The following is a 25,341-nucleotide window of genomic DNA, read 5'->3' as shown; positions in this document are numbered from 1 at the left end:
GAAAGTGCTAGAAATGGACCAGAATGAAGAAGGAAGTCATCTAGTTATTCAGAAAACAAAGTGCAGCAGTATCAGTGGAAGGCTGCTCTCATCGGTCCACCAATATGCTTCATTTTTATGACTGAGAAACTACTTTTAAGGGTTAAAGTGTACTATGAAATCTTGCCGATGCAATCTATCACACTAAGGTTTTTCTAGGGTGGCCATCATTGTAATACTTGAGTTCTGTTCTTTCACCTGTGTCAAAAGGTGTCAAAATTGTATTGGTAATGTATTGTTGTGAACACCTGCATTAGATCACCAATTTATTTAACATTTATTTTACCATCCAACTATCTGTTAGTAATTATTTTTAACAGTAGATCTAGCAGAATTGTTTTTAAAGGTGCAGGCATGGAGAAAAACTTGTAGGGCTAAGAATTAATGTTTAAAGGATAGGTTTCAGAGTAACAGCCGTGTTAGTCTGTATTCGCAAAAACAAAAGGAGTACTTGTGGCCCAACTTGATCATCATACACATTGTAAGGAGAGTGATCACTTTAGATAAGCTATTACCAGCAGGAGAGTGGGGTGGGAGGAGGTATTTTTTCATGCTTTGTGTGTATATAAAAAGATCTTCCACACTTTCCACAGTATGCATCCAATGAAGTGAGCTGTAGCTCACGAAAGCTTATGCTCAAATAAATTGGTTAGTCTCTAAGGTTCCACAAGTACTCCTTTTCTTTTTGTTTAACGGATAAAACCACTTCCACTCAAGAAGAAACCCATATTTGATGTGGGTTCGAACACAAATATTGTATGTATTACAAAGGGCTGCAGTTGACTATGATTCAATACTAAAATGGGTATTATTCTGTGCTGGTTTTATCTGCCATATCTTGTTTCCATTACAGCCTTTCACAGAGAAGATATGACATTACAGTTAAATGTGATTCACGACAACAATTTTGTAATGGAGCCCTAATAAGTTTATTAGTCTCTAGAAGCCAATGTGTTCTATAAAGGGAAATGGCTGTCCAGAGCTTTTATCCAGGCAATCTAAGAATTTATTTTTTCTGCTACATATTATTGAGCTTGATATTACTGTTTAGGCTTGAATGCCTTTGTAATGGTAGATTATCCTCTGTTTTCTATGTGCCAACAGAAAAAAAAGAAGATAATAGCCTTGATAAAGAGGGACTTTTTGATGGATAACCTAAAATAGCGTACCAGAGACAGATAATCTAAGAAAGAACTGCCATTCAAGGTGGAATTAGATTGAGTTTGTATGTGATGGGCATTTAAAAACTAAATCTCAGTAAATGCATGTGTGTTTACATTGTGCATTTTGTTGTCAACTTCCTTACAGAAATGGTCACTATCCAATATTAATACATCCAATGAAATGAAAATTTCATTTTCACAAGGAAGGAATGACAATAATTAAGTGATGGACCTTTTTAAAGATGGTGCCGTAGCTGAGCACCTTATGAAACTACATTTTCCAATTTTGTTAACTAAGGATTAAAATAGTCAGAAGGAAAACCAAAAACAATTAGGTGATACTTATGGCATATATTGCACTAGATTCTCAGCTGACATAAATGGGTGTAAATTCATTGAAATCAATGGAACTATGCCAGTTTACATCAAATGACGATCTGGCTTACTATATATTTTATATGCTATATGATTAGGGTAAATAGCAATGTACATAGCTTGGTGAATGTGTGTGACTCTGGGCTGAAGTGCATTTGGCAGAATGAGTGGGAGCACACTGATAGGCAATGTTCCAAGACTAAAGTGCCAAAGTAAGGAACTCTAGATCAAATGCAGCACTGCAAGTCTGCTGGCTGCATCTGCTCTTCTTACGTGCACAGAAATAGAGCTGCAGGAAATGCTCAAAATGACCCCTCAAATCTTCTGATTTCTGCATTTGTTACAAACTCAAAACTCAGGCTGGGTCACTAAAAAGGAGTTCCATGGTTCAAAATCATCCACATGAACCCTAATTGGTGTTGTGGGTTTGAAGCAAAATCATCTGCAATTTGTGGTTTTGTAGTATTGAAATTTGAAAGCAGAGTTGGACTGAGGTAGCTATGTTCAGATTCAGGTCATGGACTTAGTTCTGAAGCCAAATTGGATGAGGGATTGTATTTGGAGGATACTGAAATCTCACAAACTGTTCCGGAGAGATTTCCACCATATTTTTAGTAGTAGAAATCTCACTAAATCAATTATTCTCTCTCTATTTCCTCTGCTTTCAGCCAAAAATCTAATGAGAATGGCTGTTCTCAAGAAATTTCAGCTGCCTCCAACATGAAAGCAGAGTACAAGCCTCTTCTGAGTTTAGATCCACCCAAGAACCAAAACTGAATGACGGATTCAGATCCAAGGATCTGAGTCCAGAATCCCTTGAAATGTGCAGCAGTTTATTACTTAAATGTGCAGGCTTGACTAATCTCTACTTGAAACCAATTGGAACTCAGCCATTTCACTTATGTTTCACTTTGAGATTTGGTGTCTAACCCCAGAATTATAAACAAACTTCAGAGGAGAAAAGGGATCAGAACTGGAGTAACTATAAGAAATCATAAAAAGGAAAATCTTAACTCAAATAGGTCGGAAACAAAGCCCAGACCATGAATCTCTGAACTTAGGCAGCGTTTGAATGTGAACCTAGATATGAACCCAAATTTTTCAAATGGCTCTTATCTTTATAATATGCTGAACCAGGAAAAACATTTTCAAAAGTGCCTAAGTGATTTAGGAGCCTATGTTCAATTTTCAGAAGTAACTTAGGAATTTTAATGAGATTTAGATTCCCAAATGATTATGGGTCAGATTTTAAAGGTATTTAGGTACCTAGTGGGTTTTTCAGAAGTACCTAAGCAGGTTAGGTGCCTAACTCCCATTTACTTCAATAGCAGTTAGCTATCTAACCTATTTAAGTACTATTGAAAATCCCATTAGGCATGTATTTGAATCTTCATGAGCCTAAATACCTTTGAAAATTGGCCCTAAGTGACTTCTGAAAATGGCCCTTAATCACCTAGGCATTTTTGCAAATTTGACTACAGATCTAAATATCTATAATCATTTCAATGTTCAAGATTTAGGTTCAAATTTTGCAACTTGTGATGGTTTTCTAGTTATGAGCAAAATATTTGAGTTTCAAAATTTGACACAATCAAGACTGCCAACTGTCTGACATATGAGGTAACGATATACAATTTCCAGCAAACAACTATTCTCACTAAATTTCAAATTTATGAGGGGGGGAACCTTTCTCTAACCATATAAATATAAGTAGGCACACAGCAGTCATGGAAGCATATTAAAGCATATAAGTTTTTGTTTGCTGATCATTGATGAAAGGGACAGATTACAGAGATCACTATTCTTTGTCCAAATGAATCACCTTTTCTTTCATGAGCATTTACCTTTTGGGTCCATTGTGATATTAAAATGTAATATTGCTCATCTGAATGGCCTTCTTTCAAATAAGTTCCAATAAATCAACACTGAGAGCAAATAAGATAAACTCAGGTTGAAAGGCCAGAGAGATACAGGTGCAGGTATTGAAAAATTGTATGCTGTTCATCTGATAATATGTTTTTATCCTGTTTTTATTATTATAACAAAAAGGGGATTTAAATGCTCAGATCTTTTTTTCTTTGGTATCTAAGCAAGGAAAAGCATATTTATGGGTATCATTGAAACTTATCAAAACCCATTCATCTTGGAATCCCATTTTGATATCTCTAAATCAAGACTGGATGCCTTTCTAAAAGATATGCTCAACCACAAGTTATGGGTTTGATACAGAAATCACTTGATTAAATTCCATGGCTTATGTTATGCAGAAATCATTCTAGATTATCAAAATTGTCCCTTCTTGTTTTAAAACATATGCATCTTTGAAATATTCTATATGGAAAACAAAATATAAGTCACACTCCAAAGCTGAGGGGTATCCAATCTTAGAGGGCTATGCAGAAAATCTTCTAGGTCACACATAATTTACATTGAAATGAGTATACTTTTTTTAAAAAATGCACACGGTTATAAAGTTTATTTGTGTTTGTATCTTTCTTGGCCAGCAAACAGACCAAGTTCACTTGGAGTTTCAATTCACTCACCAGCAATGAAAACAAAATAAAAAACATTCACAGAACCATAGAGGGAACCGGTGATGTGTTTTGGAAGCCCTGGGCAATTGAGTGTTTTCCCAGTGGGCAAATAGATACAGATACAGTAGTGAGCAGGATTCCCTTATTCTGCCTAACTTGAGTCAGAATAGAGACACTGAGATTCCAAAGTGATATGCACCTTAGATATAAGGCCTTCTACTCCATCTGCTAAACAACCTTCTCCCTCCCGCTCCCTCCCCGCACCATCACCCATGCCCACAATTCTCTCCACTCCCTGATGTGCTCGTGAAGGAAAAGAAAAGTAACCAACACATCTTGTGGAAGCTTTCTTCACTTCAACACCAATGTGGAGAAGAGGGGAAAATCTACCATACACTGTTGGTCTGCCTTAAGACGGGGAAAAGATCACCATGCTTCCAGATGCTTTATGGGAAGAATCTCATGATTTGATGGCTAAAGCAGCTCCCATTTCCCTGGGGAGCATAAAACTGATGGCTGATATAATACTTCATGTTTCATTCAGTCACTAAATAATAGCTGATTGAACTCCTTTATTCAACTAAAATGAGCAGAATGGGGAAAGGCCACCAAGAGATAAGCAGTATAACTAGTCAAAATTTCTTCTGCAATGAACACAGACCATTGTACAACTGAACCAGCGAAGTGAATGCAACTAGCAGTAGTACATTCTGTTACAATAGCATATTGGTGTTGCTTTAAAGAAATCTTTGCTAAATCTGCAGGTTAAGAGAATTTTTATGTTTTCACAGAATCCATAATGAATGCAGCCTGAATTAAGATATTAAGGAGTTCTTCTCTGTTAGGTGCAATGTGTTTTAAACAGCATAATCCCTAGAGCACATTGAAATTTAGTGAAATGAAACATTCTAGCCTAGGGGACTAATTACTCACTGCCTTGCATTTTGTGTACTCATATACCTGTACAAAGTGAATACAATGTGGGTGTAAAACTCTATTTTCTGTTTAAACGTAATTTAAGGGAAGTAATTTGAGATAATAAAAATAATCAGAGAGATAATTTTCAGCAGTAGGCCTGAAAGGTCTGGAAGAGTATTGCAGTGTATCTAATCTCAGAAAATCCTCTGTGTTTCACAGCTAAGCTCTCACTTCCTTTATCTCACCACTTATAAGCTTTCGCTTTGATTATACATGAAGGCATTTTCAATTTGTTTGGAATATCATTTTACATATCCCTGCCTGACTTCCGTGAGAAGGCATAATATAGTTGCCCAGAATTTGCTTAAGTGTTTGACTCCTAATTGCCTGAGAGTTTTTCTGGTTTTATTAGCTTTCTCTTTCATTTTGTTTAATACTCCAAGTTTTAATCCCAGAAGAGGTGAAGGAAATAAATTGTTCATTTAAGCAAGGCCTTTGGAGAGGCCTATCTAATTACAGGCTAGGGACAAAGTAAGAAAGCAATATTAACTTTCAAGAACAAAGGTAGATACCATAAAATCCTACAGAATCAATACATCCTTTATTTTGCAGATTTTATGTGCAGGGCCATTATGTGCAGGTCTCAGTGGAAAAGATGGAAGATTGAGCAGGTACACCTTGATCAAGGACTTTTGTGATAAGTTTTGGCCCAGATCAGGAATACTTGGTAGCTATACAATTATATATTTCTACCTTCAATGAAAGGAATAACGAATATCACTGACAGCTATTGATGGACATTTGAAGAATAAATATTCAATATATTCAGTTATTTGAATATTGTAGTTTTGAAAGTTTCACTCAGATCTAAATGCTATTTTTGCTTCAATTCTGCTAAAAGTGTCATTCTATGCTGAAAAGTGTTTCTCTAAAAATGGCATCACTGCCATGCATCACAATGATTTCCAAGTGTGTACAATATACAATTAAATCATGTTTTTAACAACCAATCCTGCAAACTGAATCTCCAATCTACAAACTCACTGGATTCTCACTAGCCAATACATCACCAAGAATAAAGATTCTGAAGAACTTAATTATCAATTATTTGATTTAGTTGGGAATTGGTCCCGCTTTGAGCAGGGGGTTAGATTAGATGAACTCCTGAGGTCCCTTCCAACCCTGATATTCTATGATTCTATCATCAATTCTATTGATTATGTGCAAATCAGAATAGAATCCAGTTCCCTTTTATAGTGCTACGTTGGCTCTGCAATAGTAACAGAAGGAGAAATAGGGAGAGTAAAACTAGTCAGTGAAATAAGCAGGTACACCTCTAAATACATCTTGGGAACAGAGTGCTTAAATATAGAGAGCCACATATTAAGAAACAGAACTATAATAAAGGGGGCAGGGAAAAGATAAATAATAAAAACAAGAAAGTAAAAACAACATGAATGAAACAAATTTAGAGAGACTGCAACAAAAAAAAGAAAGATCAAAAATTCAAAAGAAATTTTCCTTTTATAAACTTTATTCTGTACTCAAATCTAACCCACTTTTATATATATATAACAGGAGCCTAGTATTTCACAGCTAGTCACTCACCACTAAGCTATCTAGGCCAGGGGCAGGCAAACTTTTTGGCCTGAAGGCTGCATCAGGTTTCGGAAATTGTATGGAGGGCCGGTTAGGGTGGCTGTGCCTCCCCAAGCAGCCAGGAGTGGCCCGGCTCCTGCCCCCATCCACCCCCCCACACACACTTCTCGTCCACTGATGCCTCCCTGCATTCCTGCCCCATCCAACCCCCCTGTTCCCTGATGGCCCCCCCAGCACCCCTGCTCAGACTGCCCCCCGCCCCGTTGCCCCATCCAATCTCCCCCTCCTTCCTGACTGCCGCCCTGGGACCCCTGCCCCCGTTCAACCCCCCAGTTCCCTGCCCTCTGACTGCCCCAACCCCTATCCACACCCCCGCCCCCTCACCACCACCCCGAACCCCCTGCCCTCTTTCCAACCCCCCCTGCTCCCTGCCCCCTTAACGCGTTGCCTGGAACAATGGTGGCTGGCGATGCTACAGCTGTGCCGCATGGCTGGAGCCAGCCACGCCACCATGCAGCACAGAGCATTGGGTTAGGCCGGGCTTTGCAGCTGCGCTACTCCTGGAGCTCCCAGCCGCACCGCCCAGAGCTTTGTGCTGGTGCCACAGTGAGCTGAGGCTGCGCTTGAGGGGAAACAGGGGGGAGGGGCCGGGGACTAGCTTCCCAGGCCAGGAGCTCAGGGGCCGGGCAGGAGGGTCCCGCGGACCATAGTTCACCCACCTCTGATCTAGACACTAACTAATATTGTGTGCCAGTACTGTCAGTTAAGCAGCCGTGATTACCATTCACTACCATTAGGCTAAATCAGTTTCTTGAGGAATGTTCTGTCACAGTTGTTTCAATTTAAGGTGTCCAAATTAAATAGAGTTGCTTGTAATAACATTTTAAAATCTACAAAACATCTGTCATCTTCAAACACTTTTCCCATGATAGACCAAATGTTAATCCGTCACACCAGCATAAGTGCGTATGCTGAGCACCTCTGGAGCAGTGTTGGGGGTCCTAAACAAGGAAATGCTGGAACACACATGCAGTATTTCTGGAACTATCACTCATAAGTAATATTACTGAACATTCTTCCATAAAAGTCCTGGAAGAGCATTGCTTCTCTGCTTTCTTCCCCTTGCACTGATTGCAGATGATGCCAGAGTTGTGTCATGCATTTTGCCTTTTTCACCTGGGATTTGAAATTCATTCCTCCACAGGGGATCAGGATTTCAGTGAGACTCACTGGTGCCTTGTTTTTTTGCTAATCCTCTTCAAAGGGGTGAATTTAATCTTGGCAGAATAGCCTATCCCTACCGTCTTTCTTTGGCTGGTTCCATAGTGGACACCCATCAATCAACTCTTCTTGCTAAATTAATTTATTAAATTTGCAGGAGAGAATCAAACCCCAAAACTTTTATTTTAGGTGGTTAAAGTCTATTCCCTTGAATGGAGTATAAAGGGAAATTAGTATTCTTACCTGTAATTTTGGTGTTGCAGTATGGATCTTCTTCTGTATGAAGAAGTCATAGTTGAAGGATACTTTCCTTTGCTCTGCAGCAGAAAGACATTGCAATTCATTGGAAGCAGCTGGCAGTAACTGCCATTGAGAGCCCTCTCATAAGAGAATTAGCCCAAGATTAAAAAGATGCTGTAAAGTTTATTAATTTAGCTTTGAACTCAATAATTACTTCTTCCCCCAAAGGAATCATTTTATATCTCGCTATACAAATCATTATCCTGAAATGCATTAAGTGCCGATTGAAGAATCTATTGCCTGAAAATTGTATCTAAAGTGGATAGCAATTCAGAGTGTGTGCATGCGCACCTGTGTGTGTGTGTATGCATGCAAGTGCATGCACCTAAAGCCTAACACTATTACAATTAACAGACTAACTCAAGTGGTGGGGGCCTAAGATTCTGGAAAAGGAGGTGTTGAGTTCTTTCCACTGATGCCTCTGAAATTCAGACACCATGAAGTCCTATGTAGCCACAGAACCTTAGAAGTCAAATTAAACCTCTTCCTTTCCTTAAATGTACAGGATTTTTTTTCATAGGTGAAATACTGCAATTAGGAGATCTATGGGTCTTAGAGGAATGGTTGGGCCTTAGAAACGTCTATACATTGTGCATTGCACTGTATGTGCAATCCATAAATATTAGCAATGGAGCAATATTTTATCTGAGGAGCAGCATTTTCTTTCTTTTTTAAACTAGCTGCTTCATTTTTCTGTTCAGCAGCCAATATTATGAACTTTGTTTATCCCCCTAGGTTATCACACTTTCCATCCTTTTGGTCTTTATACACACACACACACTTTTTTTTTTTACTGCAGTGTATTGATTGTGAACTATGCTGGATACAATATTGATTGGCACCCTGGACTGTTGCATGAGGATTATTGCTAAAGACTTTTTCCTTCTTCTGAGGAAGCACCTTTCTCCTGGAAAAGAAAAACTATTATTTTAAATAGTCTGTATTGCTCATTCTCAGGCATTCAGTTGAACTGCTGCTGTTTTTTACAATATGTATTGTAAAAGAGTAGAACGTATTAATTTTGTCCTCCTACAGGTGACATATGCTTTGTGTTGGTTCACTGGGAGCTCAAAACTTTATTTATATTATGAAATAGCTGGAAAGAAACCATGTTGTTACCAGAATATTTTCTTAACTTGTGGTGAAGTTAAGAACACATATGATCATAGAACTTCCGTTCAAATATAGATGACCAGTTAGTAGATTTTGGAAGAGTTTTGGCAAATATCAGGTGACAGTCTGTACCCCTATATTCACCCCTTTTACAGGACTATGATAAATTTTGTACAAAGTATGCCTTGTGAGGCATCATTTGAAAACTCATAATTTGCTGATCATTATTGTCCTGGTAAAATATGTGGGGCAACATAGCATGTAACATTATAGGATTCTTCTGTACAGTATTACTAGACATGTTCCAAATCAGGGGGAGCAGCCACAAAGCAGTTCTCCAGAGACAAAAGGCTAGCCAACGCCTTAGGCAGGGGTCAACAAAATCAAATGGACCATCACCTGGTCAAGTGGCCATTCTTTGGAAGGAAAGAGGATGTAGGTGAAAATCTACATCTCAACAAAGAAACAGCTTGGGGTTCCCATCCATACAGACTTTGTCTCCTGAACCTCAGCTAGAGATGATTCTCGAAGAAGAAAAAGAGCTATAAGAGGAGATGCTCCAAATTATCTCTCCCTTCCTCCCTCTCTACCCATGGCATTGACAACATTTGATGAACAAAGAAAGCATCATTGGACTGGGGGGAGGGATCCTGACCAAAAGAGATTCCACTAGTAAGACTACTGAAACATGTGGTGAGCAAGTCTTTGCTTTGAATTCATTTAGTCTTCAGTTAGGCATTGGTTGCGTTTTATTTTTATTTTCTTGTAACCAATTGACTTTTATTCCTCATTACTTGTAATCACTTAAAACATATATTTTCATAGTTAATATATATGTTTTATTGTTTTATCTAAACCAGTATGTTTGGATTGAAATTCCATTTGGGATAACAGAACTTGTGCATACTGTACGTATTAAATTAATACAAAAATTATAATAAAGGGCTATATTCTCCAGCTTTTCTATTAATAAAATGATGGACTTTATATCAGCTTGTATTGTCCAGGAGAGAGCTGGGCAGTTCAAGACGTATATTTGCAGGGGGAAGTCTGGAACTGGGAATTTGTTGATGTTATTCTGCAGTGTAATTCAAGAAGGGCTGGCTATAGCACTATAACTAGGAGTAACTTACATGTTGGAGGCTGTGTGTGAGAAGACCAGGAGTGGTAACTCTCACAGCAAAACAGTATAAAAGGCACCCCAGGTTGGAGAACTGAGAGCACACAGCTGTTCATCAGTCTAGATTGTGCCATGGGTAATGTCACACACCCACAGTCATAAAAATAGCCAAGAGAGCTCAACAGAGCTGTCGATCTCACAAGCAGCTTGAGTAATGGAGCCCATATATGTTGAATTCCCAGGTATTCCGCAAGGACCATGCCCGAGGACTGAAGGTGGGTGGTGTTTTATTATTCATGAAAGGTTATTGGGGAAGGAGAGTCCTTGTTTTGTAATTGGTTTATTGTGAGTTTTGTTATTTTTAATGGACATATATACCCAGTGCTTGAGATGGGAGTCATATTTAAAAGCCCAAATAAATAAACGTACCCAAAGGGAAATGAACTATAACTTATTGTATATGAGATGGAACTTAAACGCTTAACTTGACTTGACTGACTCTAGTTTAAATCCCCTAGTGGCCAGAGTGTGCCCCTTTTAGGAAAACCCATGGAAGAGCCAGAAAAATCTGTCAGGTTCCTCTTAAGAGCTTCCTATGAGTTTTTCCATCAGGGGAACAATTTGCCTCCCCTGTGTAAGAAAACTGAGTTTCTGGCCTACAAACCAAATGGATCACAGGTAGATGAGGGAACACACAGGGCCAAAGGGCACTGGCTACCTGACAGCATGGCTTTAAAGGAATCATACTGCCCAGACTTCCCAGCCAGCAGCTGGGGATCACTACCCCCTTTAAGTGGCATCCTTTGGCCCCTTAATACCATCTGAACCACGTCACCCAGAAGGCTTGCATAAGTTATGGCTTGGAAGCTCAACATTTGAGGGTCATTTCTAAATTGTTTTATAGTGTCCCAACAGATGTTGCGCAACAATGCTCAGGAGTCTGAATCCTTATTTCCAGGTCCTGCACTCAATTAATTTGGCTCTGGTAACAGAATTATGCAATATGTGTGAGTGTCACAATATGTTTATGTCCTTTCCAGAGGTTTTCCTCCCATCAAAGCATAAGAATGATCAGCGGTTGGGATGCTGTTCCCCAGAACAGAGTTTTCAAGGGCATTATTCCATATACTGATGATACCCAGTCTCTTGATTCTGCCGGTATCACACACCGCAGCCAAAGAGAGTCTTACCTATGTATGGGCTGCATGATAAGCTCCAGGAGAGCAGGTACCCACTGATCCAGACAGAAGTAAAATAGATGAGCTGTCTCTTTGCCTCCAGCCATCTATTTGAAGTTTACTAGAATATTTCATCCCATGTCTATTTGTCATGTGTTTTTAAATATTCATGCAGGACGTTTTCTTAACTGATGAGGTTTTTTTAATAGAGGTTCAACAGTCACAGTCCTTTCTCCATTCCTAAAGTTTCAAAGAGACTAACATCAAAAGGAATAGCACTTTGCATGCCTTCAGGCCTGTCAATCAATTATGATGATAAACTGAAAAGGATAGGTTTCCTGCATGCCAACCAGCTGAAAATCATTCTGCATTGAGAAACACAAAATTTAATGAAATGATAATCATTTTATTAATAAATCAAACCATGGCTAAGGTCTTTTTAGAAAGAATTATGACAATTTGCAGCTGATTAGAAATTGCTATAAGCTAAGACAGAGGCTGGTAATGGTTAAAATTAACTGCCCAAAATTTTAATTTAGTTTTAATTAAGACATTATTGTACTATAATTAAATATTTATTGGTAAAGAAAATTAATTAAGGATAATATGCAAATAAAGGAAAATTGAGTTTCTGGTGGAATTCAGCCATAACTATATGGGTAATTAAATTCTAACTTATGGAATTAGTCATGAAAGTTTTGGACTGTGAAGCTGCTAACCTAAGAAGGCTCTACTGGTTTCTATAAATTCATCATGTATCATGTATTAGAATAAAACTACTTCACCCACAAGATTATAGCATGTGGGGAGATTTTCTGAGGCCAGCCAGAATACCAGTGTTATAATCTCTTTTTTTCCCCATCTACACTGACAGGGGAGAGAAGAGGTTTGCTAAAGTGAAAAATATTTATTTACATCTTTTAAGAAAATCTTCAACAGTTTTGCAGGAGTATTAAAAATAAACTAACCCTGTAAGACTCAGTTCAGTTCACATAAATGCCTCATGTTTTTATAGAGTTGCATTGCTTTCCAAACTATTCATTCAGCACTAGCTATAAGACATTGCAATGCAAGATTACCAAGGAGACTCTGCTACAGAATGAGAGCTTGTTATCATTTATGTAATTAATGCAAAATTATGTCAAAGCATTTCTATCGGGAACCTCTTATAAAGGCCAAAACTAAGATACCAGTAGACTCATGCTTTTATGAGAGAGTGCAACATTTAAAAAAATGCTTATATCCTAACACAGAGCCAGGGATATTCAAATATGAGGCAGCCCAAATATCCTTAGCATAGCCTCATTAAGTCTTCTAGGATGTGCTACACTTATTTCTTTATCTGTACACTCATTGAGGCAGTGACTGTGGGTGAAACCCTGACTCTCTTGAAGTCACTGGCAAAACTTCCATTGACTTCACCCGGGCCTGGATTTCACCCAGTGTTGTACAATGGCTAGCATAATAGGGCCCTAATCCTGATTGGGACCCCTAGGTACTACTATAATATAAATATTAAATGAATACAAAAATAATAATAAAGGGCTAAATCCTCCAGCTTTTACTCAAGTGAATGATCCCAGCGACTCTCGTGTGTAAGGATGATAGTGTAGTTTGATGCGAGGGCACTACTCAAGAGAATACAAAAGTGTTGTTATAGCTTCCTGATAGTTGCCCATATATATTGTGAGTGATCGGCACTGATGAAGTTGGATAAAGGGAGTACTGCTTTTAAATTGCTATGGTTCTTATAGATTTTTTCTCTGAACATTTTGTATCTATGACATTTGCGGGGTGGTATTGTATCTGAGTAACTACAGCCATAAAACAGAAAAAGGGACTTTGCTTAGAACTGTGCTATTTAAAGAAGCTAAACTATGCAGTGAGCTATTTGTGACATCATTTGAAAGATAACCCGAAAGATATGAAGAATGTGTAGTGTAAGATAGTTCTGATTATGCCAGGGTTGTATTCTGCTGCTTCCAAAGTCACTGTGGAATTGTTTAGTGAAGCATCTGATGTTTCATCCAGAGACAACCATGCTGTTGTCTCTGGATGAAACATCCATGAAGCATGAAGCATGAACAACCATGAAGCATCTGATGTTTCATCCAGAGACAACCATGCTGTTATGGATGGGGCAAGAGCAGACTAGGGAGTAGTGATGGAAGCACTGGGTAACTTGGTAAATGACTCGTCCTTCATGGGTTCTCTGAGATCTGAAGGCTTTCCTTAGAGGTCTCAGGGCAAGTGGATTAAGAGGGTCGTGCCCCCTGATTCCTCTCAAAAAGAGTTATTTAAGTTAAGTGCCAATGCTGACACAAACTGGTCATCAACAAGTTCAGACTTGAAATTAGATGAAATTTTCTAACCATCAGAAGAGTGAAGTTCTGGAACAGCCTTACAGGGGGAGCAATGGGGGCAAAAGACCTAACTGGTTTCAAGACTGAGCCTGATAAATTTATGAAGGGAATGGTCTGATGAAGGGAATGCCATGTAGCCGATCTGCAACTGCTAGTAGCAAATATCCCCAATGGCTAGTGATGGGACACTAGATGGGGAGGGCTCTGAGTTACTAAGGAGAATTCTTTCCCAGGTGTATGGCTGTTGAACCCAGAGCATTTTGGAAAGACCCAACTGACTGCTATATTTTGGGATCAGGAAGGAGTTTTTCCCTGAGTCAGATTGGCATAGATCCTAGGGGGGTTTCGCCTTCCTCTTCAGCATGGGTAACGGGATACTTCAGGTTTAAACTAATGTAAATGGTGAATTCTCTGCAATGTGAAGTCTTTAGATCATGATTTGAGGACTTCAGTAACTACGCTAAAGGTTATGGGTTTATTACAGGAGTGGGTGGGCGAAGTTCTATGGCCTGCAATGTGCAGAAGGTCAAATTAGATCATCATGATGGTCCTATCTAGCCTTAAAGTCTATGAATCTATAGGGTCTATAGCCCACCACCCTGAAGATAATGTTCTCAGAGAAACTTTGGGAGCCAAAATTCTCATTAGGTTTTTTCCATACATAAGAGATTATCTGTGGCCCAATCTAACACCACCAAAATCTTCACTGCAGATTTGGATCAGGCCCATGTTTCCTAGCATTGAGCTCCTTGAGGCAGAGAAGACCCTATATTCTTACATATCAGTAATGTATCATGCACAATTCTTACTCTCTATTGGGGCTGTCAAGCAATTAAAAAAAATTAATCGTGATTAATCATGCAATTAAAAAAATTAATCGTGTGATTAATCACACTGTTAAAAAATTAGAATACCATTTATTTAAATATTTTGGATGTTTTCTACATTTTCAAATATACTGATTTCAATTAGAATGCAGAATACAAGGTGTACAGTGCTCACTTTATATTATTTTATTACAAATATTTGCACTGTAAAAAACAAAAGAAATAGTCTTTCAATTCACCTAATACAAGTACTGTAGTGCAATCTCTTTGTCATGAAATTTGAACTTACAAATGTACAAAAAATAACTGAATTTAAAAATAAAACAATCGAAAATTTTAGAGTCTACAAGTCCATCCAATCCTACTTCTTGTTCAGCCAATCACTCAGACAAACAAGTTTGTTTACATTTGCAAGAGATAATGCTGCCCACTTCTTGTTTACAATGTCACCTGAAAGTGAGAACAGGCATTCACATGGCACTGTTGTAGCCTGCATCGCAAGATATTTACATGCCAGATGCGCTAAAGATTCATATGTTCCTTCATTCTTCAACCACCATTCCAGAGGAATCATAGAATCGTAGGGTATGTCTACACTACGGAATAAGGTCGAATTTATAGAAGTCGTTTTTTTAGAAATCGGTTTTATAGATTCGAGTGTGTGTGTCCCCACAGAAGTGCATTAAGTGCATTAACTCAGCGGAGTGTTTCCACAGTACGAAGGCTAGAGTCGACTTCCAGAACGTTGCACTGTGGGTAGCTATCCCACAGTTCCCGCAGTCTCCGCTGCCCATTGGAATTCTGGGTTGAGATCCCAATGCCTGATGGGGCTGAAACATTGTCGCGGGTGGTTCTGGGTACATATCGTCAGTCCCCCCTTCCCTCCCTCCCTCCCTCCGTGAAAGCAAGGGCAGACAATCGTTTCGCGCCTTTTTTCCTGAGTTACCTGTGCGGACGCCATACCACCGCAAGCATGGAGCCCGCTCAGGTAACCATCACCATATGTCTCCTGGGTGCTGGCAGACGCGGCACGGCATTGCTACACAGTAGCAGCAACCCATTGCCTTGTGGCAGCAGACGGTACAATACGACTGGTAGCCGTCCTCGTCATGTCCGAGGTGTTCCTGGTCGCCTGTGTGAGGTCGATCAGGAGCGCCTGGGCAGACATGGGCGCAGGGACTAAATTTTTAGTGACTTGACCAGGTCATTCTCTTAAGTCCGGCAGTCAGTCCTATTGAACCGTCTTATGGTGAGCAGGTAGGCAATATGTCCTTCTGCACCATCTGCTGCCAGCCAAAGATGTAAAAGATAGATGGAGTGGATCAAAACAAGAAATAGACCAGATTTGTTTTGTACTCATTTGCCTCCTCCCCTGTCTAGGGGACTCATTCCTCTAGATCACACTGCAGTCACTCACAGAGAAGGTGCAGCGAGGTAAATCTAGCCATGTATCAATCAGAGGCCAGGCTAACCTCCTTGTTCCAATAAGAACAATAACTTAGGTGCACCATTTCTTATTGGAACCCTCCGTGAAGTCAACCCTGTAAGCCGTGTCCTCAGTCGCCCCTCCCTGCATCAGAGCAACGGCAAACAATCGTGCATCTGAGTTGAGAGTGCTGTCCAGAGCAGTCACAATGGAGCACTCTGATTGGGCTAAAACATTGTCGCGGGTGGTTTTGGGTACATATTGTCCGGCCCCCGTTCCCTCCCTCCCTCCGTGAAGGCAAGGGCAGACAATCGTTTCGCGCCTTTTTTCCTGAGTTACCTGTGCAGACGCCATACCACCGCAAGCATGGAGCCCGCTCAGGTAACCGTCACCATATGTCTCCTGGGTGCTGGCAGACGCGGTACTGCATTGCTACACAGTAGCAGCAACCCATTGCCTTGTGGCAGCAGACGGTACAGTACGACTGGTAGCCGTCCTCGTCATGTCCGAGGTGTTCCTGGTCGCCTGTGTGAGGTCGATCAGGAGCGCCTGGGCAGACATGGGCGCAGGGACTAAATTTTTAGTGACTTGACCAGGTCATTCTCTTAAGTCCGGCAGTCAGTCCTATTGAACCGTCTTATGGTGAGCAGGCAGGCAATATGGATTGCTAGCAGTCCTATTGCACCGTCTTCTGCCGAGCAGCCATGAGATGTGGATGGCATGCAGTCCTTCTGCACCGTCTGCTGCCAGCCAAAGATGTAAAAGATAGATGGAGTGGATCAAAACAAGAAATAGACCAGATTTGTTTTGTACTCATTTGCCTCCTCCCCTGTCTAGGGGACTCATTCCTCTAGGTCACACTGCAGTCACTCACAGAGAAGGTGCAGCGAGGTAAATCTAGCCATGTATCAATCAGAGGCCAGGCTAACCTCCTTGTTCCAATAAGAACAATAACTTAGGTGCACCATTTCTTATTGGAACCCTCCGTGAAGTCCTGCCTGAACTACTCCTTGATGTAAAGCCACCCCCTTTGTGGATTTTAGCCCCCTGAAGCCAACCCTGTAAGCCATGTCGTCAGTCGCCCCTCCCTCCGTCAGAGCAACGGCAGACAATCATTCCGCGCCTTTTTTCTGTGCGGACGCCATACCAAGGCAAGCATGGAGTCCGCTCAGCTCACTTTGGCAATTAGGAGCACATTAAACACCACACGCATTATCCAGCAGTATATGCAGCACCAGAACCTGGCAAAGCGCTACCGGGCGAGGAGAGGACGTCAGCGCGGTCACGTGAGTGATCAGGACATGGACACAGATTTCTCTGAAAGCATGGGCCCTGCCAATGCATGCATCATGGTGCTAATGGGGCAGGTTCATGCTGTGGAACGCCGATTCTGGGCTCGGGAAACAAGCACAGACTGGTGGGACCGCATAGTGTTGCAGGTTTGGGACGATTCCCAGTGGCTGCGAAACTTTCGCATGCGTAAGGGCACTTTCATGGAACTTTGTGACTTGCTTTCCCCTGCCCTGAAGCGCATGAATACCAAGATGAGAGCAGCCCTCACAGTTGAGAAGCGAGTGGCGATAGCCCTGTGGAAGCTTGCAACGCCAGACAGCTACCGGTCAGTTGGGAATCAATTTGGAGTGGGCAAATCTACTGTGGGGGCTGCTGTGATGCAAGTAGCCCACGCAATCAAAGATCTGCTGATATCAAGGGTAGTGACCCTGGGAAATGTGCAGGTCATAGTGGATGGCTTTGCTGCAATGGGATTCCCTAACTGTGGTGGGGCCATAGACGGAACCCATATCCCTATCTTGGCACCGGAGCACCAATCCGGCGAGTACATAAACCGCAAGGGGTACTTTTCAATAGTGCTGCAAGCTCTGGTGGATCACAAGGGACGTTTCACCAACATCAACGTGGGATGGCCGGAAAAGGTACATGACGCTCGCATCTTCAGGAACTCTGGTCTGTTTCAAAAGCTTCAGAAAGGGACTTTATTCCCAGACCAGAAAATAACTGTTGGTGATGTTGAAATGCCTATATGTATCCTTGGGGACCCAGCCTACCCCTTAATGCCATGGTTCATGAAGCCGTACACAGGCAGCCTGGACAGTAGTCAGGAGCTGTTCAACTACAGGCTGAGCAAGTGCAGAATGGTGGTAGAATGTGCATTTGGACGTTTAAAGGCGCGCTGGCGCAGTTTACTGACTCGCTTAGACCTCAGCGAAACCAATATTCCCACTGTTATTACTGCTTGCTGTGTGCTCCACAATATCTGTGAGAGTAAGGGGGAGACGTTTATGGCGGGGTGGGAGGTTGAGGCAAATCGCCTGGCTGCTGGTTACGCGCAGCCAGACACCAGGGCGGTTAGAAGAGCACAGGAGGGCGCGGTACGCATCAGAGAGGCTTTGAAAACCAGTTTCATGACTGGCCAGGCTACGGTGTGAAAGTTCTGTTTGTTTCTCCTTGATGAAACCCCCCGCCCCTTGGTTCACTCTACTTCCCTGTAAGCTAACCACCCTCCCTTCCTCCCTTCGATCACCACTTGCAGAGGCAATAAAGTCATTGTTGCTTCACATTCATGCATTCTTTATTCATTCATCACACAAATAGGGGGATGACTACCAAGGTAGCCCAGGAGGGGTGGTGGAGGAGGGAAGGAAAATGCCACACAGCACTTTAAAAGTTTACAACTTTAAAATTTATTGAATGACAGCCTTCTTTTTTGGGGGCAATCCTCTGTGGTGGAGTGGCTGGTTGGCCGGAGGCCCCCCCACCGCGTTCTTGGGCGTCTGGGTGTGGAGGCTATGGAACTTGGGGAGGAGGGCGGTTGGTTACACAGGGGCTGTAGTGGCAGTCTGTGCTCCAGCTGCCTTTGCTGCAGCTCAACCATACACTGGAGCATACTGGTTTGGTCCTCCAGCAGCCTCAGCATTGAATCCTGCCTCCTCTCATCACGCTGCCGCCACATTCGAGCTTCAGCCCTCTCTTCAGCCCGCCACTTACTCTCTTCAGCCCGCCACTTACTCTCTCCAGCCCGCCACCTCTCCTCCTGGTCATTTTGTGCTTTCCTGCAGTTGACATTATTTGCCTCCACGCATTCGTCTGTGTTCTGTCAGTGTGGGAGGACAGCATGAGCTCGGAGAACATTTCATCTCGAGTGCGTTTTTTTTCTTTCTACTCTTCACTAGCCTCTGGGAAGGAGAAGATCCTGTGATCATTGAAACACAGGCAGCTGGTGGAGAAAAAAAAAGGGACAGCGGTATTTAAAAAGACACATTTTATAAAACACTGGCTACACTCTTTCAGAGTAAACCTTGCTGTTAACATTACATACATAGCACATGTGCTTTCGTTACAAGGTCGCATTTTGCCTCCCCCCACCGCGTGGCTACCCCCTCAACCCTCCCCCCTCCCTGTGGCTAACAGCGGGGAACATTTCTGTTCAGCCGCAGGCAAACAGCCCAGCAGGAATGGGCTCCTCTGAGTGTCCCCTGAAGAAAAGTACCCTATTTCAACCAGGTGACCATGGATTATATCTCACTTTCCTGAGGATAACACAGAGAGATAAAGAACGGATGTTGCTTGAACGCCAGCAAACATACACTGCAATGCTTTGTTGTACAATGATTCCCGAGTACGTGTTACTGGCCTGGAGTGGTAAAGTGTCCTACCATGAAGGACGCAATAAGTCTGCCCTCCCCAGAAACCTTTTGCAAAGGCTTTGGGAGTATATCCAGGAGAGCCGCGAATGCCAGGGCAAAGTAATCCTTTCACATGCTTGCTTTTAAACCATGTATAATATTTTAAAAGGTACACTCACTGGAGGTCCCTTCTCCGCCTGCTGGGTCCAGGAGGCAGCCTTGGGTGGGTTCAGGGGGTACTGGCTCCAGGTCCAGGGTGAGAAACAGTTCCTGGCTGTCGGGAAAACCGGTTTCTCCGCTTGCTTGCTGTGAGCTATCTACAACCTCATCATCATCATCATCTTCTTCGTCCCCAAAACCTGCTTCCGTATTGCCTCCATCTCCATTGAAGGAGTCAAACAACACGGCTGGGGTAGTGGTGGCTGAACCCCCTAAAATGGCATGCAGCTCATCATAGAAGCGGCATGTTTGGGGCTCTGACCTGGAGCGGCCGTTCACCTCTCTGGTTTTCTGGTAGGCTTGCCTCAGCTCCTTCAGTTTCACGCGGCACTGCTTCGGGTCCCTGTTATGGCCTCTGTCCTTCATGCCCTGGGAGATTTTGACAAAGGTTTTGGCATTTCAAAAACTGGAACGGAGTTCTGATAGCACAGATTCCTCTCCCCACACAGCAATCAGATCCCGTACCTCCCGTTCGGTCCATGCTGGAGCTCTTTTGCGATTCTGAGACTCCATCATGGTCACCTCTGCTGATGAGCTCTGCATGGTCACCTGCAGCTTGCCACGCTGGCCAAACAGGAAATGAGATTCAAAAGTTCGCGGTTCTTTTCCTGTCTACCTGGCCAGTGCATCTGAGTTGAGAGTGCTGTCCAGAGCGGTCAAAATGGAGCACTCTGGGATAGCTCCCGGAGGCCAATACCGTCGAATTGTGTGCACAGTACCCCAAATTCGACCCGGCAAGGCCGATTTAAGCGCTAATCCACTTGTCAGGGGTGGAGTAAGGAAATCGATTTTAAGAGCCCTTTAAGTTGAAATAAAGGGCTTCATCGTGTGGACGGGTGCAGGTTTACATCGATTTAATGCTGCTAAATTCGACCTAAAGTCCTAGTGTAGACCAGGGCATAGAATATCAGGGTTGGAAGGGACCTCAGGAGGTCATCTAGTCCAACCCCCTGCTCAAAGCAGGACCAATCCCCAATTAAATCATCCCAGCCAGGGCTTTGTCAAGCCTGACCTTAAAAACTTCTAAGGAAGGAGATTCTACCACCTCCCTAGGTAACGCATTCCAGTGTTTCACCACCCTCCTAGTGAAAAAGTTTTTCCTAATATCTAACCTAAACCTCCCCCACTGCAACTTGAGACCATTACTCCTTGTCCTGTCCTCTTCTACCACTGAGAATAGTCTAGAACCATCCTCTCTGGAACCACCTTTCAGGTAGTTGAAAGCAGCTATCAAATCCCCCCTCATTCTTCTCTTCTGCAGACTAAACAATCCCAGTTCCCTCAGCCTCTCCTCATAAGTCATGTGTTCCAGACCCCTAATCATTTTTGTTGCCCTTCGCTGGACTCTCCTCAATTTATCCACATCCTTCTTGTAGTGTGGGGCCCAAAACTGGACACAGTACTCCAGATGAGGCCTCACCAATGTCGAATAGAGGGGGACGATCACGTCCCTCGATCTGCTCGCTGTGCCCCTACTTATACATCCCAAAATGCCATTGGCCATCTTGGCAACAAGGGCACACTGCTGACTCATATCCAGCTTCTCGTCCACTGTCACCCCTAGGTCCTTTTCCGCAAAACTGCTGCCTAGCCATTCGGTCCCTAGTCTGTAGCGGTGCATTGGGTTCTTCCGTCCTAAGTGCAGGACCCTGCACTTATCCTTATTGAACCTCATCAGATTTCTTTTGGCCCATTCCTCCAATTTATCTAGGTCCCTCTGTATCCTATCCCTGCCCTCCAGCGTATCTACCACTCCTCCTAGTTTAGTATCATCCGCAAATTTGCTGAGAGTGCAATCCACACCATCCTCTAGATCATTTATTAAGCTATTGAACAAAACCGGCCCCAGGACCGACCCCTGGGGCACTCCACTTGACACCGGCTGCCAACTAGATATGGAGCCATTGATCACCACCCGTTGAGCCCGACAATCTAGCCAACTTTCTACCCACCTTATAGTGCATTCATCCAGCCCATGCTTCTTTAACTTGCTGACAAGAATACTGTGGGAGACAGTGTCAAAAGCTTTGCTAAAGTCAAGAAACAATACATCCACTGCTTTCCCTTCATCCACAGAACCAGTAATCTCATCATAGAAGGCGATTAGATTAGTTAGGCATGACCTTCCCTTGGTGAATACATGCTGACTGTTCCTGATCACTTTCCTCTCATGTAAGTGCTTCAGGATTGATTCTTTGAGGACATGCTCCATGATTTTTCCGGGGACTGAGGTGAGGCTGACTGGCCTGTAGTTCCCAGGATCCTCCTTCTCCCCTTTTTTAAAGATGGGCACTACATTAGCCTTTTTCCAGTCATCTGGGACTTCCCCCGTTCGCCACGAGTTTTCAAAGATAATGGCCAATGGCTCTGCAATCACAGCCGCCAATTCTTTTAGCACTCTCGGATGCAACTCGTCCGGCCCCATGGACTTGTGCACATCCAGCTTTTCTAAATAGTCCCTAACCACCTCTTTCTCCACAGAGGGCTGATCATCTACTCCCCATGCTGTGATGCCCAGCGCAGCAGTCTGGGAGCTGACCCTGTTAGTGAAGACAGAGGCAAAAAAAGCATTAAGCACATTAGCTTTTTCAACATTCTCTGTCACTAGGTTGCCTCCCTCATTCAGTAAGGGGCCCACACTTTCCTTGGCTTTCTTCTTGTGGCCAACATACCTGAAGAAACCCTTCTTGTTACTCTTGACACCTCTTGCTAGCTACAGCTCCAGGTGCGATTTGGCCCTCCTGATTTCATTCCTACATGCCCGAGCAATATTTTTATACTCTTCCCTGGTCATATGTCCAACCTTCCACTTCTTGTAAGCTTCTTTTTTATATTTAAGATCCGCTAGGATTTCACCGTTAAGCCAAACTGGTCGCCTGCCATATTTACTATTCTTTCGACTCATCGGGATGGTTTGTCCCTGTAACCTCAACACGGATTCCTTGAAATACAGCCAGCTCTCCTGGACTCCTTTCCCCTTCATGTTAGTCCCCCAGGGGATCCTACCCATCCGTTCCCTGAGGGAGTCGAAGTCTGCTTTCCTGAAGTCCAGGGTCCGTATTCTGCTGCTTACCTTTCTTCCCTGTGTCAGGATCCTGAACTCAACCAGCTCATGGTCACTGCCTCCCAAATTCCCATCCACTTTTGCTTCCCCCACTAATTCTTCCCAGTTTGTGAGCAGCAGGTCAAGAAAAGCTCCCCCCCAGTTGGCTCCTCTAGCACTTGCACCAGGAAATTGTCCCCTACGCTTTTCAAAAACTTCCTGGATTGTCTATGCACCGCTGTATTGCTCTCCCAGCAGATATCAGGAAAATTCAAGTCACCCATGAGAACCAGGGCGTGTGATCTAGTAGCTTCTGCGAGTTGCCGGAAGAAAGCCTCATCCCCCTGATCCCCCTGGTCCGGTGGTCTATAGCAGACTCCCACCACTACATCACTCTTGTTGCTCACACTTCTAAACTTAATCCAGAGACACTCAGGTTTTTCTGCAGTTTCGTACCGGAGCTCTCAGCCGTCATACTGCTCCCTTACATACAGTGCTACTCCCCCACCTTTTCTGCCCTATCTGTCCTTCCTGAACAGTTTATAACCATCCATGACAGTACTCCAGTCATGTGAGTTATCCCACCAAGTCTCTGTTATTCCAATCACGTCATAATTCCTTGACATCACCAGGACCTCCAGTTCTCCCTGCTTGTTTCCAAGGCTTTGTGCATTTGTACATAAGCACTTGAGACATTCCTGCCTGTGCTTCCTCCCGGTATCCCGCTTTCCCACTTACCTCAGGGCTTTGGTCTCTTTCCCCTGGTGAACCTAGTTTAAAGCCCTCCTCACTAGGTTAGCCAACCTGCTCACAAAGATGCTCTTCCCTCTCTTCGTAAGGTGGAGCCCGTCTCTGCCCAGCACTCCTCTTTCATGGAACACCATCCCATGGTCAAAGAATCCAAAGCCTTCTCTCCGACACCACCTGCGTAGCCATTCGTTGACTTCCACGATTCGACGGTCCCTACCCAGGCCTTTTCCTTCCACAGGGAGGATGGACGAGAACACCACTTGCACCTCAAACTCCTTTATCCTTCTTCCCAGAGCCACGTAGTCCACAGTGATCCGCTCAAGGTCATTCTTGGCAGTATCATTGGTGCCCATGTGGAGAAGCAGGAAGGGGTAGCGATCCGAGGGCTTGATGAGTCTCGGCAGTCTCTCCATCACATCGCGAATCTTAGCCCCTGGCAAGCAGCAGACTTCTTGGTTTTCCCGGTCACGGCGGCAGATAGATGACTCAGTCCCCCGGAGGAGAGAGTCCCCGACCACCACCACCCACCTCCTTCTCTTGGGAGTGGTGGTCGTGGAACCCCCAACCTCAGGACAGTGCATCTCATGCCTTCCAACCAGCGGAGTCTCCTTCTGCTTTCTCCCCCCAGACGTATCATCTGGTCCACTCTCTGCAATGGTACCTGTGGAGAGAACATGAAAGCGGTTAGTTACCTGTGTCCGTGTTGCTGGAACCCGGACATTCCCCCTTCTTCTTCTGGAGGTCACATGTTGCCAAGCTTCTTCACTGGCCTCTTGGCCCCGTTGTGCAAACTGCTCTAAATCTTTAGAGCTTTGTGCCCGCAGAAGCATATCCTGACTTTTGTCCAGAAAATCCTCAGATTCTCGTATGCAACGCAGGGTTGTTATCTTCAAGGACATGTGTCCATGCTGATGACAGGTTCTGCTCAATAATGATGCAAAGCAGTGCAGACCAACGCATGTTCTTTTTCATTATCCGAGTCAGATGCCACCAGCAGAATGTTGATTTTCTTTTTTTGGTGGCTTGGATTCTGTAGTTTCCGCATTGGAGTGTTGCTCTTTTAAGACTTCTGAAAGCATGCTCCACACCACATCCCTCTCAGATTTTGGAAGGCACTTCAGATTCTTAAACCTTGGGTTGAGTGCAGTAGTTGTCTTTAGAAATTTCACATTGGTACCTTCTTTGTGCTTTGTTAAATCTGCAGTGAAAGTGTTCTTAAAATGAACAACGTGCTGGGTCATCATTCAAGAGTGCTATAACATGAAATATACAGCAGAATACGGGTTAAACAAAGCAGGAGACAGACAATTCTCCTCCAAGAAGTAAAGTCACATATTTAATTAAGCATTTTTTTTTTTTTTACTGAGCATCATCAGCTTGGAAGCATGCCCTCTGGAATGGTGGCTGAAGCATGAAGGGGCATACAAATGTTTAGCATATCTGTCACAGAAATATCTTGCTATGTCGGCTACAAAAGTGTCATGCAAACACCTGTTCTCCCTTACAGGA

This window comes from Natator depressus, chromosome 3, assembly GCF_965152275.1.
Source record: "Natator depressus isolate rNatDep1 chromosome 3, rNatDep2.hap1, whole genome shotgun sequence".
In the NCBI taxonomy this organism is placed as follows: domain Eukaryota; kingdom Metazoa; phylum Chordata; order Testudines; family Cheloniidae; genus Natator; species Natator depressus.
Note: the sequence above shows the minus strand (reverse complement) of the source record.